Raw genomic sequence first — 17,604 nt, forward strand, 5'->3', positions numbered from 1 at the left:
CCTACACTTCAATGGATTGACAACCGCTATATCATCTTTTTGTGGACTCAACTTTTTCTTAACTCTCCCTGTAGCTTTGGAAACAGAATAAAAACTGTTCTAAAAGTTATTTTAGAATAGGGATGAATCAGCAAGTAGAGACGGTTCCTCCCTGAATAACGAAATAAATAAATGTCAATACATCATTTAACTTTAATGACTGTACATACAGCTGGTAGGTAGGTATCGTCGTAGTGTTAGAATTAAAGTAACCCTTGAACCCATACGATTCTTCCGGGTTAGGAATGTCCAAAGCAAACATACAATCAAGCCATTGAAAATGCTCTGTTTTTGTAACAACATTGTCAAACGTGCCTAGCGAGACCTTGACACAAGCAATCAGGGAGATGTAGCACAATGATGACAGAAGGTCTGGTAGGTCTTAATGCTGAGTGCTGTGTGGCTACATAATAGGTCTCAGTTAGTGTTTCCTCAGTCAGACGACCTGGGAGAGGCGGTGGAGATGTGAATGTCAGGCACTGATGGATGGGAGGTGAAGGCAGGGGTGAGTGGGCAGCAGAGGTGTTAAAGGATTCAGAGAGGTGGGGGTACTACTCTTCCCCCGCCTCTACTCCTCCCCACATATCACCTCCAATGTGCCAGCCCCTCCCCCACTCTCTCTCTCATTTTCAAGGTAAGGGGATATATTGGCATGGGAAACATGTGTTTACATTGCCAAAGCCAGTGAAATGGATAATAAACAAAAGTGAAATATGCAATAAAAAATGGACAGTAAAATATATGCTCACAAAAGTTCCAAAATCATTTCTAATGTCATATTATGTCTATATACAGTGTTTAATGATGTGCAAATGATGGAAAATAACTGTATGGGTTGTATTTACAATGGTGTTTTCTTATGGCAGTATCTATTCACCCAATAGATATGGGAGTTTATCAAAATTACATTTGTTTTCAAATTCTTTGTGGGTCTGTGTAATCTGAGAGGTCATACATTTGACAGGAGGTAAGGTAAGATCCAGATGCAGACCGGGTCTGCAACAGTTTATTACAGCAACAGGGGCAAAGGTACAAGACGACAGGCAGGCTCAGGGTCAGGGACAGGGTCAGGCAGAGTGGTCAGGTGGGCAGGTTCAAGGTCAGGACAGGCAGGGGTAAAACAAGTTTAATTTCTCTGTAGGTGATGGCTTTGTTATGGAAGGTTTGGGAATCGATTCCTTTTAGGTGGTTGAATAATTTCACAGCTCTTTTCTGGATTTTGATAATTAGCGGTTATCGGCCTAATTCTGCTCTGCATACAGGGGATCTTTTTGCAGAATTCTCAAGTCTCATTTTGGTGTTTGTCCCATTTTGTGAATTATTGGTTTGTGAGTGGACCCCAGACCTCACAACCACAAAGGGCAATAGGGTTCTGTAAATGATTCAAGTATTTTTAGCCAGATCCTATTTGGTATGTTGAATTTTATGTTCCTTTTGATGGCATAGAAGGCCCTTCTTGCCTTGTCTCTCAGATCGCTTACAGCTTTATGAAAGTTACCTGTGGTGCTGATGTTTAGGCTGAGGTATGTATAGTTTTTTGTGTGCTCTAGGGCAGCAGTGTCTAGATGGAATTTGTATTTGTGGTCCTGGCAACTGGACTTTTTTTGGAACACCATTATTTTTGTCTTACTGAGATTTACTATCAGGGTGCAGCAGACTGTTCTAGTGCCCTCGGCAATTCGTTGATATATATGTTGGATAGGGTGGAGCTTAAGCTGCATCCCTGTTTCACCCCACGGCCCTGTGGAAAGGAATGTGTGTTTTTTTGCCAGTTTTAACTGCACACTTGTTGTTTGTGTACAAGGATTTTATAATATCATCCATCAATCTGTGTAGCAGACCCTCAGGCCAAATTGAGTCAAAAGCTTTTTTGAAATCAACAAAGCGTGAGACGACGTTGCCTTTGTTTTGGTTTGTTTGTTTGTCAATTAGGGTGTGCAGTGTGAATACGTGGTCTGTCATACGGTAATTTGGTAAAAAGCCAATTTGACATTTGCTCAGTACATTGTTTTCATTGAGGAAATGTACGAGTCTGCTGCTAATGATAATGTCGAGGATTTTCCAAAGGTTGCTGCTGATGCATATCCTTCGGTAGTTATTGGGGTCAAATGTGTCTCCACTTTTGTGGATTGGGGTGATCCGTCCTTGGTTCCAAATATTGGGGAAGATGCCAGAGCTGAGGATGAGGTTAAAGAGTTTAAGTATAACCAATTGGAATTTGTGGTCTGTATATTTTATCATTTCATTTAGGATACCATCAACCCCAAAGGCCTTTTTGGGTTGGAGGGTTTGTATTTTGTCCTGTAGTTCAGTCAATGTAACTGTACACTCCTGTGGGTTTTGTTAGTCTTTAATAGTTGATTCTAAGATTTTATTTGATCATATACAGTGGGGAGAACAAGTATTTGATACACTGCTGATTTTGCAGGTTTTCTACTTACAAAGCATGTAGAGGTCTGTAATTTTTATCATAGGTACACTTCAACTGTGAGAGACGGAATCTAAAACAAAAATCCAGAAAATCACATTGTATGATTGTTAACTGCAGGACAGTTTGAAGAGGTGGGATCAGACTCACTCAGGATGGGGGAATCGTCACAGGGAGAAAGCTTTTCCTGCTGAGCTCTCTCTTTGATCCTGTTAAAGTCCTGCTGGAATTGCATGAGGAGGCCCTGCACCATTACTGACCCAGACTTGTACACGTTGACAGATGTTGTTTCAATTTCCTCAATGTCTAGTATTGTGAGTTTCCACCCTGGGCCAATACCCTCTCTCTCTTGACATAGGGGTAATGTGCTCTTTTAGCACTGTTCCATGATAGGGGATGGTCTGTGTGGAAAATGAAGTTATCCCTCTTTGTAGCAGTCAGCAAATACTGTCTCCAGTTTGGTAGATTAGTATACAATTATTGTATTTTACTTTTTGGCTTCAGAAGTAGCTTCAGACTGAATATTACTCAGTTTGTGTTGGATGGTTTTTCCAGGTTCTGCTTTGTTTCTTCTGCAGGTTTTATTTTGTTAGAAGTTTTTTAATGATAGTTCTTGGTAGTAATAGTCCATTCAGGTAATTTTATCCAAAATCAAGTTTTTAGCCTGGAATTCTGATTTGGATTGAAGGTTTTAATGTTGAGGTTAGTATCCTGTATAAGTCCTTGTGAAATTCTAGTTGATCTACATTTATCCAACTATAACTCTATATTTTTTGCAGAAGAACTCAGGAGCCCACGAGCTCACCACCCTCTCTACCCCTCCCCCTCTGTCTCTCTCTCTCTCTCTCTCTCTCTCTCTCTCTCTCTCTCTCTCTCTCTCTCTCTCTCTCTCTCTCTCTCTCTCAATTCAATTCAATTCAAATCGAGAGGCATTAATGGCATGGGAAACATATGCTTACATTGCCAGAGCAAGTGAAATAGATAATAAAATGGCTATACACAGTGTTGTAACATTGTGCAAATATCTCTCTTGTCTCTCTGACAGGTTGGTGACTGACAGGGAGAATAGACACCCTTTGTTTGGCCTTGGAGATGTTTTCTCTGTATGTGAAATGGCTGTCAATGCTCACAGCTTTCCCCCACTGCTTTTTCTTCACATACTTGTTTCACTAGTTGGGGCATAATTGATCATTCTGAACTACTTCAGAGTAGCATTGCTATTCTCTCTCTCATTTTTCCTTTCATGTGATGTCTGTCTGTATGGTAACCTAAGGTAATGCGGAATATGTGTATAATTGCTTAGGGCAGTACAATAGCCTATTATCAATGACTAAAGGATGTGATCTAATAGACTGCAGTGTATTTCAGACAATGTCCAGACCTTATATTGAAAAACACCAATGAGGGCCAGTCCACTAGAAAGGTTAATACAATATTGAAATGTCAAGAGATTAATGATATGTTTTGTCCCCTCATGTTCCTGCAGAAGAGGGTGACAAATGCTTTGCCCTTTTCATTCTGCGCCTCTTTCTCTCTCTCTCTCTCTCTCTCTCTCTCTCTCTCTCTCTCTCTCTCTCTCTCTCTCTCTCTCTCTCCCTCTCTCTGTCTCTCTCTCTCTCTCTCTCTCTCCCTCCCCCTCTCTCTGTCTCTCTGTCTCTCTGTCTCTCTCTCTCTCTCTCTCTCTCTCTCTCTCTCTCTCTCTCTCTCTCTCTCTCTCTCTCCCTCTCTCCCTCTCTCTCTCTCATTACAAAATCTTGGAGTTGGTCCCCTTTGCTGTTTTAACAGCCTCCACTCTGATGGGAAGGCTTTCCACTAGATCTTGGTACATTGCTGTGGGGACTTACTTCCATTCAGCCACAAGAGCTTTAGTGAGTTCGTATTGTCTGGCAATGTGCTTTGAATGTAAACTCTGCGAACGTCTGGAAAAAGGCCTCTAAAATGCACATTGTCTTCTGTCCATTGCTCTATAATTGTGCAGTCAACCCTTCTACCTGGTCTTGATTTTGGTGATACTATTTATCAAAGTGCAGCTGCCTCTACTCTTAAACCCCATGGATGATGTTTTTCATAGCGCCCTTCGTTTTATGACAGGAGACAGTTTCATTATTTATCACTGTATTCTTTACCAAAAGGTTGGCTGGACCTCTTTAAAGTCACGTCGGTCACATCATTACGCTCTTATTGTTTACAAAGCCCTGCTCCACAAGCTTCCGACGTACCTAACTTCACTGTTAAGATTTAAAATGACTAATTATCAAACCTGTTCACAGGGTTGGTTAACTCTTGAGACTCCTTTGGTGTCTACAGAGTTAGATAAGTCAGCCTTTAGTTGACCTCAACAATACATTTAGAATAGATGAGTTAGTGTCCCTAGGGGCAGTTCGGGCAGCAGACAGAGGATTCTAATAATGAACAATGTCTTTGTTTTAGTTGACTGTGTTTTGTGTATATTGTGAATATGAATGTGTGTCTGTGCAATATGTGTTGTTCTGTAGCTTATTTGTTTTATATTGTATTAGATGTTTGATGTATTTCATCAAATTGTATATGCAGGGCTCCCTTGTAAAAGAGACACTGGTCTCAATGGTGATTCCCTGATTAAATAAAGGTACATAACAATGCGTCTTGGACTGAATCCCGGCCTTTGGCCAAAATGTGCGTAAAAGACCATGGCACTGAGACAATAGAGGAGATGGGTTTGCATGCCTCTTGTGTTAAGACATAGAGAGACTCAACCTCCTGTCTCAACTCTGAGGCCATAGAGAGACCCAACCTCCTGTCTCAACTCTGAGGCCATAGAGAGACTCAACCTCCTGTCTCAACACTGAGGCCATAGAGAGACTCAACCTCCTGTCTCAACTCTGAGGCCATAGAGAGACTCAACCTCCTGTCTCAACTCTGAGGCCATAGAGAGACTCAACCTCCTGTCTCAACTCTGAGGCCATAGAGAAACTCAACCTCCTGTCTCAACTCTGAGGCCATAGAGAGACTCAACCTCCTGTCTCAACTCTGAGGCCATAGAGAGACTCAACTTCCTGTCTCAACTCTGAGGCCATAGAGAGACTCAACCTCCTGTCTCAACTCTGAGGCCATAGAGAGACTCAACCTTCTGTCTCAACTCTGAGGCTATAGAGAGACTCAACCTCCTGTCTCAACTCTGAGGCCATAGAGAGACTCAACCTCCTGTCTCAGGTCTGAGGCCATAGAGAGACTCAACCTCCTGTCTCAGGCCTGAGGCCATAGAAAGACTCAATCTCCTGTCTCAGGTCTGAGGCCATAGAGAGACTCAACCTCCTGTCTCAGGTCTGAGGCCATAGAGAGACTCAATTTCCTGTCTCAGGTCTGAGGCCATAGAGAGACTCAACCTCCTGTCTCAGGTCTGAGGCCATAGAGAGACTCAATCTCCTGTCTCAGGTCTGAGGCCATAGAGAGCCTCAACTGTCTCCCTCACTAGTACCACATCATTGTTGTTTTCTTGTGTCATGCAGTCGGCCGTGTAGTAATGGTCCTGTTCCTATCTGTAAAAGAGGACTCCTCCCAGTTCCTTCCCAGCGGTCCATGGAGTGGTCTCCAACTTTTAATCAAGTTGGCTTAATTGGAGTGATTTCCTGTCTTTCTGTATATTTCAATCCATCTGTATAATTAGGCTTAATTAATGTCTGTCATAGTGAGCATAGAGGGAGAGGGCTACGGTAGACCCTCCCCTGCCCATTCACCTTCTATCTGTACCACACACAATTACACACCAGCTTGACAGAAAGAGGAAATTACCTTCTTTGTCATCTCATTTTTCACTGGGGGGCTCAGCACGCAAAGCTCTATTCACTGTTACTTAGTGTCAACTGTAATTAATGCATTGTAACCTGGGCTTGTGAATATCTCCCATATCCATTTCAATATGACACATCAGACAATTACCACCACACTCTTAGCAAACCACTCACAGATAATGTATTTTGTTAAGATCATCTGCATTGCCTCAGGACAATCCTGTTGGGGAACAGGAAAGACAAGCATCACATTGCAGGTGAACACAGGTCTTCATTTCTCTGGGTGGGTAACAAACCTTGGGTGAGTCATTAGTGTGATATGTCAACGTCAATAGTCGATGCTGTTAGAAACAGTACCACTGTTGGACTTCATGGTATCCTGGTGTCATGTGCTTACTTCCTACCCCAATAAATGGTAAATAATTAATTTGATTAGTTAAACTTGTATTTTTAATATGGGTAAAAAAAAATTGTAAGGTAAACATATTTTTGAATTGTGTAAACGTAAAATATTTTTTGTTAGGTAAAAATATATATTTGTATCAGGGAAACATATTTTTTGGGTGATTGGCTACTTGCCGAATTCTTTGGATGCCTATTCCCAATAGCTAAACAACCAAAGCTCTGCGCATGCTCGTGATTATCTATTTTACACACAGGTTATTTTGCATAGCTGCTGCTTAACCTTAGGGTTAAGGTTGGGGTTATTGTTGAGTTTGGGGTTAGGGTTGGGGTTATTGTTGAGTTTGGGGTTAGGGTTAAGGTTGGGGTTATTGTTGAGTTTGGGGTTAGGGTTGGGGTTATTGTTGAGTTTGGGGTTAGGGTTGGGGTTGGGGTTATTGTTGAGTTTGGGGTTAGGGTTAAGGTTGGGGTTATTGTTGAGTTTGGGGTTAGGGTTAAGGTTGGGGTTATTGTTGAGTTTGGGGTTAGTTAAGGTTGGGGTTATTGTTGAGTTTGGGGTTAGGGTTAAGGTTGGGGTTATTGTTGAGTTTTTGGGGTTAGGGTTGGGGTTATTGTTGAGTTTGGGGTTAGGGTTGGGGTTGGGGTTATTGTTGAGTTTGGGGTTAGGGGTTGGGGTTATTGTTGAGTTTGGGGTTAGGGTTAAGGTTGGGGTTATTGTTGAGTTTGGGGTTAGGGTTGGTTATTGGTTGGGGTTATTGTTGAGTTTGGGGTTAGGGTTGGGGTTGGGGTTATTGTTGAGTTTGGGGTTAGGGTTAAGGTTGGGGTTATTGTTGAGTTTGGGGTTAGGGGGTTGGGGTTAGTTTGGGGTTGAGTTTGGGGTTAGGGTTGGGGTTGGGGTTATTGTTGAGTTTGGGGTTAGGGTTAAGGTTGGGGTTATTGTTGAGTTTGGGGTTAGGGTTAAGGTTGGGGTTATTGTTGAGTTTGGGGTTAGGGTTAAGGTTGGGGTTATTGTTGAGTTTGGGGTTAGGGTTAAGGTTGGGGTTATTGTTGAGTTTGGGGTTAGGGTTAAGGTTGGGGTTATTGTTGAGTTTGGGGTTAGGGGTTGGGGTTATTGTTGAGTTTGGGGTTAGGGTTAAGGTTGGGGTTATTGTTGAGTTTGGGGTTAGGGTTGGGGTTGGGGTTATTGTTGAGTTTGGGGTTAGGGTTAAGGTTGGGGTTATTGTTGAGTTTGGGGTTAGGGTTAAGGTTGGGGTTATTGTTGAGTTTGGGGTTAGGGTTAAGGTTGGGGTTATTGTTGAGTTTGGGGTTAGGGTTGGGGTTGGGGTTAGGATGAGGCTTGAGGTTGACACGGGAACAGGACTTCCGTTGGTCTTGCGGGGTTCCTGCAGGAATGGGAGTGAAATTGAATAGTCAAGTTCTGGACCGGACGGGACAGGATAAAAAGTCCACAGGAACGGGTAGAACAGGAATAATTCATATTTTGTTTGTTTTAAGCAGTTTTGATAGGACATATTGTTTTGAATGTTTTTCTCCCCTGGCCCTCCTTCCAACTGTAGCACATATTTTTCAGTCTTCACTATTTCGGTCTTTATCTGCTGGCAGGGCAATGAAAAGTAGCTATCTAAGAGCAAGCTAACAGTTCGCTCTCCCATCTCATCTCTAGAGCAGCCCAAAACGGAGCCGTTGCTATGGAAACTCACACATGCAGCAGAGTGCAGGTAGGGGGGCAGGCAGAGACAAGCAGCTAATGGAGAAGGTATTTCTGGAGTGGAGTGATTTTTATCAGGACAGGACAGAAAAGTTGTCGGTTTATAGAACTGTTGCAGGATTGGGACAGTACGAGAAAGATTTTACAGGACAAGATGGGAGAGAAATACATTTTCACTCCTGTGTCAACCTTTAGTTGAGGCTATGGTTAGGTTGAACTGGGGCATGGACATGAAGCTAGGGTTAGGGTTGAACTGGGGCATGGACATGAAGCTATGGTTAGGGTTGAACTGGGACATGGACATGAAGCTATGGTTAGGGTTGAACTGGGACATGGACATGAACCTAGGGTTAGGGTAGAACTGGGACATGGACATGAAGCTATGGTTAGGGTTGAACTGGGACATGGACATGAAGCTAGGGTTAGGGTAGAACCGGGACATGGACATGAAGCTAGGGTTAGGGTTGAACTGGGATGTGGACATGAAGCTAGGGTTAGGGTAGAACCGGGGAATGGACATGAAGCTAGGGTTAGGGTTGAACCGGGGCATGGACATGAAGCTAGGGTTAGGGTTGAACTGGGACATGGACATGAAGCTAGGGTTAGGGTTGAACTGGGACATGGACATGAAGCTAGGGTTAGGGTAGAACTGGGACATGGACATGAAGCTAGGGTTAGGGTTGAACTGGGATGTGGACATGAAGCTAGGGTTAGGGTTGAACCGGGGAATGGACATGAAGCTAGGGTTAGGGTTGAACTGGGACATGGACATGAAGCTAGGGTTAGGGTTGAACCGGGGCATGGACATGAAGCTAGGGTTAGGGTTGAACTGGGATGTGGACATGAAGCTAGGGTTAGGGTTGAACCGGGGCATGGACATGAAGCTAGGGTTAGGGTTGAACTGGGACATGGACATGAAGCTAGGGTTAGGGTTGAACTGGGATGTGGACATGAAGCTATGGTTAGGGTTGAACCGGGGCATGGACATGAAGCTAGGGTTAGGGTTGAACGGGGACATGGACATGAAGCTAGGGTTAGGGTTGAACTGGGACATGGACATGAAGCTAGGGTTAGGGTAGAACTTGGGCATGGACATGAAGCTAGGGTTAGGGTAGAACCGGGACATGGACATGAAGCTAGGGTTAGGGTTGAACTGGGATGTGGACATGAAGCTAGGGTTAGGGTAGAACCGGGGAATGGACATGAAGCTAGGGTTAGGGTTGAACCGGGGCATGGACATGAAGCTAGGGTTAGGGTTGAACTGGGGCATGGACATGAAGCTAGGGTTAGGGTTGAGGATTGGGACATGGACATGAAGCTATGGTTAGGTAGAACCGGGGCATGGACATGAAGCTAGGGTTAGGGTTGTGTCGGGGCATGGACATGAAGCTAGGGTTAGGGTTGAACTGGGACATGGACATGAAGCTAGGGTTAGGGTTGAACTGGGACATGGACATGAAGCTATGGTTAGGGTTGAACTGGGAATGGACATGAAGCTAGGGTTAGGGTTGAACTGGGGCATGGACATGAAGCTAGGGTTAGGGTTGAACTGGGATGTGGACATGAAGCTAGGGTTAGGGTTGAACTGGGATGTGGACATGAAGCTAGGGTTAGGGTTGAACTGGGGCATGGACATGAAGCTAGGGTTAGGGTTGAACGGGGACATGGACATGAAGCTATGGTTAGGGTAGAACCGGGGCATGGACATGAAGCTAGGGTTAGGGTTGAACCGGGGCATGGACATGAAGCTAGGGTTAGGGTTGAACTGGGACATGGACATGAAGCTAGGGTTAGGGTTGAACTGGGATGTGGACATGAAGCTATGGTTAGGGTTGAACCGGGGAATGGACATGAAGCTAGGGTTAGGGTTGAACTGGGGCATGGACATGAAGCTAGGGTTAGGGTTGAACTGGAATGTGGACATGAAGCTATGGTTAGGGTTGAACTGGGCCATGGACATGAAGCTAGGGTTAGGGTAGAACTGGGACATGGACATGAAGCTAGGGTTAGGGTTGAACTGGGACATGGACATGAAGCTAGGGTTAGGGTTGAACCGGGACATGGACATGAAGCTAGGGTTAGGGTAGAACCGGGGCATGGACATGAAGCTAGGGTTAGGGTTGAACCGGGGCATGGACATGAAGCTAGGGTTAGGGTAGAACCGGCAAGTAGCACTATCCCTAATCTTCACACTAACCCTAGATTGGTACTTACAGTAGTAACACTAACAGTAACCATAGCTTCATGTCCACATGTTGGTTAAACCCTAACACTCAACCCTAACTCTAGCCTCAACACTAACCCAAAACTTAGCCCTAACCCTCAACCCTTACCCTAGCCCTAACAACCAGCCCTAACTCTAGCCCTAACACTCAACCATAACCCTAACACCCAACCCTAACTCTAGCCTCAACCCTAACCCAAAACTTAGCCCTAACCCTCAACCCTAACCCTAGCCCTAACAACCAGCCCTAACTCTAGCCCTAACACTCAACCATAACCCGAACACCCAACCCTAACTCTAGTCTCAACCCTAACACTCAACCCTAGCCCTAGCACTCAAGCCTAACCCTCAACCATGACTCTAGCCTCAACCCTAACTCTATCCCTCAAACCTAACCCTGAATGCTAACTCTAACCCTCAACCCTAACCCTAACTCTAGACTCAACCATAACCCTAACACTCATCCTAACCCTAACCCTCAACCCTAATCCTAACCCCTTCCTAACTCTAACACACAACTCTAACTCTAGTCTCAACCATATCCCTAACACTAGCCCTAACACTCAAACCTAATACTAACACTCAACCCTAACTCTAGCCTCAACTCTAACTCTAATACCCAACCCTAAATCTAACCTCAAACCTAATTCTAACCCTAAAATCTAACCCTAACCCTCAAATCTAACCCTAACCCTCAACCCTAACTCTAAGCCTCAAACCTAACCCTCATCGCTAACCTAACCCTCAACCCTAACTCTAGACTCAACTCTAACTCTAGCCTCAACTCTAACTCTAACCCTCAAAGCTAACCCTCAACCCTAACTTTAGCCTCAAAACTATCTCTAGCCCTCATTCCTAACCCTCAACCCACAACCATAACTCTAACCCTCAATCCTATATCTAGCACTCAAACCTATCCCTAAAGTGCTATTTGAATGAATGCTTATGAGCCTGCTGCTGCCTACCACCGCTCAGTCACACTGCTCTATCAAATCATATACTTAGTTATAGCATAATAACACACAGAAATACAAACCGTAGGTCATTAATATGGTCGAATCCGGAAAATATAATCTCGAAAATAAGACGTTTATTCTTTCAGTGAAATACGGAACCGTTCTGTATTGTATCTAATGGGTGGCATCCATAAGTCTAAATATTCCTGTTACATTGCACAACCATCAATGTTATGTTATATTGTTGTAATCATACAATGTGATTTTCTGGATTTTTGTTTTAGATTCCGTCTCTCACAGTTGAAGGGTACCTATGATAAAAATTACAGGCCTCTACATGCTTTGTAAGTAGGAACACCTGCAAAATTGGCAGTGTATCAAATACTTGTTCTCCCCATCTGTGTATTGATTTTAAGAAAGGCATTGATGTTGTTTATGGTTAGGTACACATTGGAGCAACGATACGCACCGCATCGATTATATGCAACGCAGGACACGCTAGATAAACTAGTAATATCATCAACCATGTGTAGTTAACTAGTGATTAAATTGATTGATTGTTTTTTATAAGATGAGTTTAATGCTAGCTAGCGACTTACCTTGGCTTACTCCACTCCTCGTGGAGTGCAATGTAATCAGGTGATTAGAGCGTTGGACTAGTTAAAACTGTAAGGTTGCAAGATTGAATCCCCCGAGCTGACAAGGTAAAAATCTGTCATTCTGCCCCTGAACGAGGCAGTTAACCCACCGTTCCTAGGCCGTCATTGAAAATAAGAATGTGTTCTTAACTGACTTGCCTATTTAAATAAAGATTAAATAAAGGTGTAAAAAATACATAAATAAATCGGCCAAATCGGTGTCCAAAAATACCGATTTCTGATTGTTATGAAAATGGCCTCAATTAATCGGCCATTCCGATTAATCGATCGACCTCTACCTTCAACCCTAACTCTAACCCTCCACCCTAACTCTAACATTAAACCTAACCCTCAACCCTATCTCTAACCCTCAAACCTAACTCTAACCTTAAACCTAACACCCAACCCTAACTCTAACCCTCAACCCTAACTCTAACCCTCATCCTAAACCTCAACCCTCAAACCTAACTCTCAACCCTAACTCTAACCCTCAGCCCTAACTCTAGCCTCAACCCTAATTCTAACCCTTATCCTAAACCTCAAGCCTCCAAACATAACCCTCAAACCTAACCCTCAACCCTAACTCTAACCCTTATCCTAAACCTCAAGCCTCAAACATAACCCTCAACCCTAACTCTAACCCTCAGCCCTAACGCTAACCCTCATCCTAAACATCAAGCCTCAAACGTAACCCTCAACCCTAACTCTAACCCTCAGCCCTAACTCTAACCCTTATCCTAAACCTCAAGCCTCAAACATAGCCCTCAACCCTAACCCTCAACCCTAACTCTAGCCCTCATCCCTAACTCTAACCCGCAACCCTAACTCTAACCCTCAAACCTAACTCTCACTCTCAACTCTAACTCTAGCCTCAATCCTAACCCTAACCCTCATCCTAACTGTCAACCCTAACTCTAACCCTCAAACCTAACTCTGACCCTCAATTCTAACTCTAGCCTCAACCCTAACCCTCATCCTAACTGTCAACTCTAACTCTAACCCAAGCCTGTTTGTCCACAATTGCAATATAGACCTAAATGGCTTGAGAGGAAACAATTGAGGATATGCACCCCTCGATGTGATCCAACTTATCTTCATTTGTTGTCCATCTCGCTTGTATTTTTCATATCCTGGCTGTAACATCAATCCCAAACTCGCCAGTATGTCTGTTCTCTTCCTAACCTGTAGTACAACCCCCAGGCCAGCAGTTTGAAACTGACCTCTGTCTCCCTCTCTCCGCCAGCCCACTCCCAGCTAATTTCCTGGCGCTCACCACTTTCCCAACGGCGTGTGTCTGACAGCCAATTTTCACTGTGGCAGGGTACATCTATCTCCTGTTAGGCTGCATAGTAAAGGACCTGGTCAGAGGTGAGATCCCCCAGATACCACCACTCAGACTCACAACCAAGGACCCTCCACATCTTCATCAGACCTCTTTGGCCTCATAGGACTCTGGGGTCAGCTCTACTCTATGTCATTTCTTCTGTGGGATCCAGGTCACAGCACAAATATCATACATAACTCAATCCTGTGTTAGCCAGCTATGCTGAAATGAAGCTGTTAGCTGGACGATATTGTCAGAGTAACCTGATTTTCATTATCTAATGACTATAAGATTGTTAACATTACAAAACTAAAACAAGATTGATTCAATTATAATAGTTAAACAGACATTCACGAGTTTAAGGACCAGACATGAAATGGGTTTAGGATATTTATTGAGGAAATTGAATGGATGGGGGAATGAGGATTCAATGGGGAAATGAGAATGGACGAGACAAAGCCAAGGGCTGCAGATAAAGGATCCGGAGGGTTTGGCTTGGAGTCTCAGGTAGACATCACTGTCGGGCCATGGTAGTTAGGCTGCTGTGGTGAAGGTGAAGGCCCCCCCCCAAAAGCTCCTTGACACAACCTAAGGGAAAGGAGGAGGGATGCAACACAAAACAAAGAGGAGGAACGACTGTTCGGTCAGGTTTAAGTAGGATGGGTGTGGTAATTAAAGAGAGTAAGAACAGGTGTTGAGGCTGATTAGCAGTTAGTAGCAGCTGGAGCTTGTTTGACGAGTTACGTTTGAGGCAACTAGTAACAGTAAGTGTTGCAAACAGTAGTTGAGGCTGATTGGTTAGCAGCTGGTGCTCGGTGAGTTGCTAGGGAGCTGCGTTCAAGGCAGCTACAGTAGTTCATTGTTAAGTTCAAATCTGGTCCTTTCTTCTGAATTTTTGTTCATCATTAACACCATAAACAGATCAAATTCAAATTAACAGATAAATGGTACTTCAAGATCTCATTTTCAGCATTTTGATATCGAGATATCGGCAAAACAGAGAAGAGAGTGCATGCTAAATCCTTTAGTTTGGGGCAGAGAGAGAGCAGTTTAAAGTATGAAACAGAAGAGACATATTGACAGCAGCATGAACACAACTCCCAGAGGCCCTCACTGACTAAAGGCTGTTTGTGTTACCAGTGAGTTGTGTGTCAAAAAGGAGAGATGCCAGAGCAAAATCTATTTTTAGCCTAATGCACGGTGAGATAAATTGGTTGTATAAGTTTGAAAATCCTTTTTAGTAATTGTATGCAACCTTTTAGTGCAGGTCCTTGATTCATAAAACCTGCCATACTCTATACAGAGTGAACGTCAATTTATCTTTGAATACATTACAATGGAATAAGCTAGATATTTATCTCTTCATTCTTCCATCTTCATTCTCAGTCAGTCCTCCTGTCCTCCAGCTACACTCAGCTCTCAGGGTAAAAGCAGTCATTGGATGTGACCCCCAGTTCACACATATTAGCGTCCTACTCAACCTCACTGGTCCGCACCTCAGCATCACCACGATTGGCACTGACTTCCTGGTTATCCAAGCACCCCTCTGTTACTCCAGGCATGACGTGTGCTGTTGCATAATCAGAGTGCTGTAGTGAGCTAGCAGTACTGCTGCTGCTGCAGTACAACAAGCTGTAAACAAAGTGCAATGGTCAGTTTACACTACAGCCTAACAACTCAAAGCAATCTAAGGATTTGTTGTTTCCATACTTTTATGTCTGTAGTCTTTGATCCTCTGTTATGATGATATAGGCCTATTGTTATGAATAATGATCTAGGCGTAATGTTATGATGTGATGATATAGACCTATTGTTATGATGTGATGTGATGATGAATGCCTGATGATATAGTCAAATTGTTATGATGTGATGATGAAGGCCTATTGTTATGAAGTAATGATATAGGCATATTGTTATGATGTGATGTGACGATGTAGGCCTATTGTTGTGCTGTGTTGATGAAGGCCTATTGTTGTGCTGTGTTGATGAAGGCCTATTGTTGTGCTGTGATGATGAAGGCCTATTGTTGTGCTGTGATGATGAAGGCCTATTGTTATGCTGTGATGATGAAGGCCTATTGTTGTGCTGTGATGATGAAGGCCTATTGTTGTGCTGTGATGATGAAGGCCTATTGTTATGCTGTGATGATGAATGCCTATTGTTGTGCTGTGATGATGAAGGCCTATTGTTGTCCTGTGATTATGAAGGCCTATTGTTATGAAGTAATGATGAAGGCATATTGTTATAATGTGATGATGAAGGCCTATTGTTGTGCTGTGATGATGAAGGCCTATTGTTATGAAGTAATGATGAAGGCATATTGTTATAATGTGATGATGAAGGCCTATTGTTATGATGTGATGATGAAGGCCTATTGTTATGCTGTGATGATGAAGGCATATTGTTATGATGTGATGATGAAGTCCTATTGTATGATGTGATGATGAAGGCCTATTGCTATGATGTGATGATGAAGTCCTATTGTTATTATGTGATGATGAAGGCATATTGTTGTGCTGTGATGATGAAGGCCTATTGTTATGCTGTGATGATGAAGGCCTATTGTTATGATGTGATGATGAAGGCATATTGTTATGATGTGATGACGAAGGCCTGTTGGATGTCACAAATGAAAGTCCTAGAACAAACAGAGTCATCTAATTATCTGTCATATAATTCAATAAAGATGAACTTAAGGACAGTTAAATTAGGGAGACTCATGCTTGAGTTTGTATCTGATCGTTAGGACAGTGGGAAGACCAGATAACTTGGGCATTAAAAGTAGATCATAAAGTAATGAATACAGGAACACATTTTCCAAAAGAAGAGTTCAGTTATCATGGTGGCTACACACAGACACTGTAAATGAGTGTAAATATTTTCAGAATAAAGGGGACAAATCACGTTACATTTTTTTTTGTCACATGAAGCATTTTTTCCCAATTAGTGATAGTAATTGGGGGGTGTGTGCAGGCAGCGCCCAGACACACAGAGGATAATCTGGCCTTTCTGTATTAGATGGGAAGTGGACCGTGAAAGTAATTGGTGAGTGTACCACAAATTGGATCTTAGTGTGATGTGGTTTTTATTCCTCTGAGGTAATATTTGCAAAGTGATTAGAACAATGCTGCTGCTGCAGATTTTCAATATGTTTTATTACATATGTGTAACATTTATGATCAAACGCTTAGCAGGTTTAGTAATCATTCAACTGTTTCCAAACTGTTTCCAATTAGAATTCAGATTAGACTGCTCTGAAATAAACTGGCAAATCAAGCATAACAAAAAGGGATGTCAGGGTTGTTTTACAAGGAATCCCACAGAGACTAAAAAGGCTTATTTCTGTACCAGGGGTTCCTGTTAGGGCCGTTCTAAAACAGGTTTGAACCATCAAACGCTGTGTGAGGACTTTACAAATAACACGATTAGAGACAGATTCATTAGGCGGTATTACCGCGGTAACACTGTTGGGTAATGAGATGTGGTGCTGGAGCGGTAACCACCAGGGGTTTGGTAAACCTGCCTGCCTCACACTGCTGTGACCCTGGGATCAAAAAATGGAGACATTGGAATATCTGCAGCCGACGGAACACCATGGAACACCAAGGAACACAGAGAAACACCACAGGACCCCTCCTCCAGCTGATAAATGGGAGTTATCACCTCGGCAAACCAAACCATGGCCAGCAGACATGTCTGGCTCAATACTGAACAGCCATGTTCTGCTTAACAGAGTTTTCCCCCTCAGAGAGATGAGGTTGTGTTGTATCTGTATTGGGGTGTGGATGTCGCCTGGAGTAGAGCTGTTGAATAAAAGCAGGGAGCTTCAGAACATGAATGGGTCTCTGAGTTGAGAACTGAACTACAGACTCTACACAAGAAGATACTGTAGGTTTAAAGGATGAGAGAATTAACCATTGCAGACATGTTTACTGCAATCTCCATCTTTCGTTGTTTTCAGTTCATCCCTAATCTTATTGCTGAGAGTGAATTGTTGCCTGTGGCTGTAAACCCCCTTCACTGGCCTGCATAATGTTTCATGCTGACCCCAAGATATGGCACTGCACACACTGGCACTTAGGAGTAGATGATATTATATCCGCACTAGCCGACAA

The sequence above is a fragment of the Oncorhynchus nerka genome, linkage group LG14 (assembly GCF_034236695.1).
Source record: "Oncorhynchus nerka isolate Pitt River linkage group LG14, Oner_Uvic_2.0, whole genome shotgun sequence".
NCBI lineage: Eukaryota > Metazoa > Chordata > Actinopteri > Salmoniformes > Salmonidae > Oncorhynchus > Oncorhynchus nerka.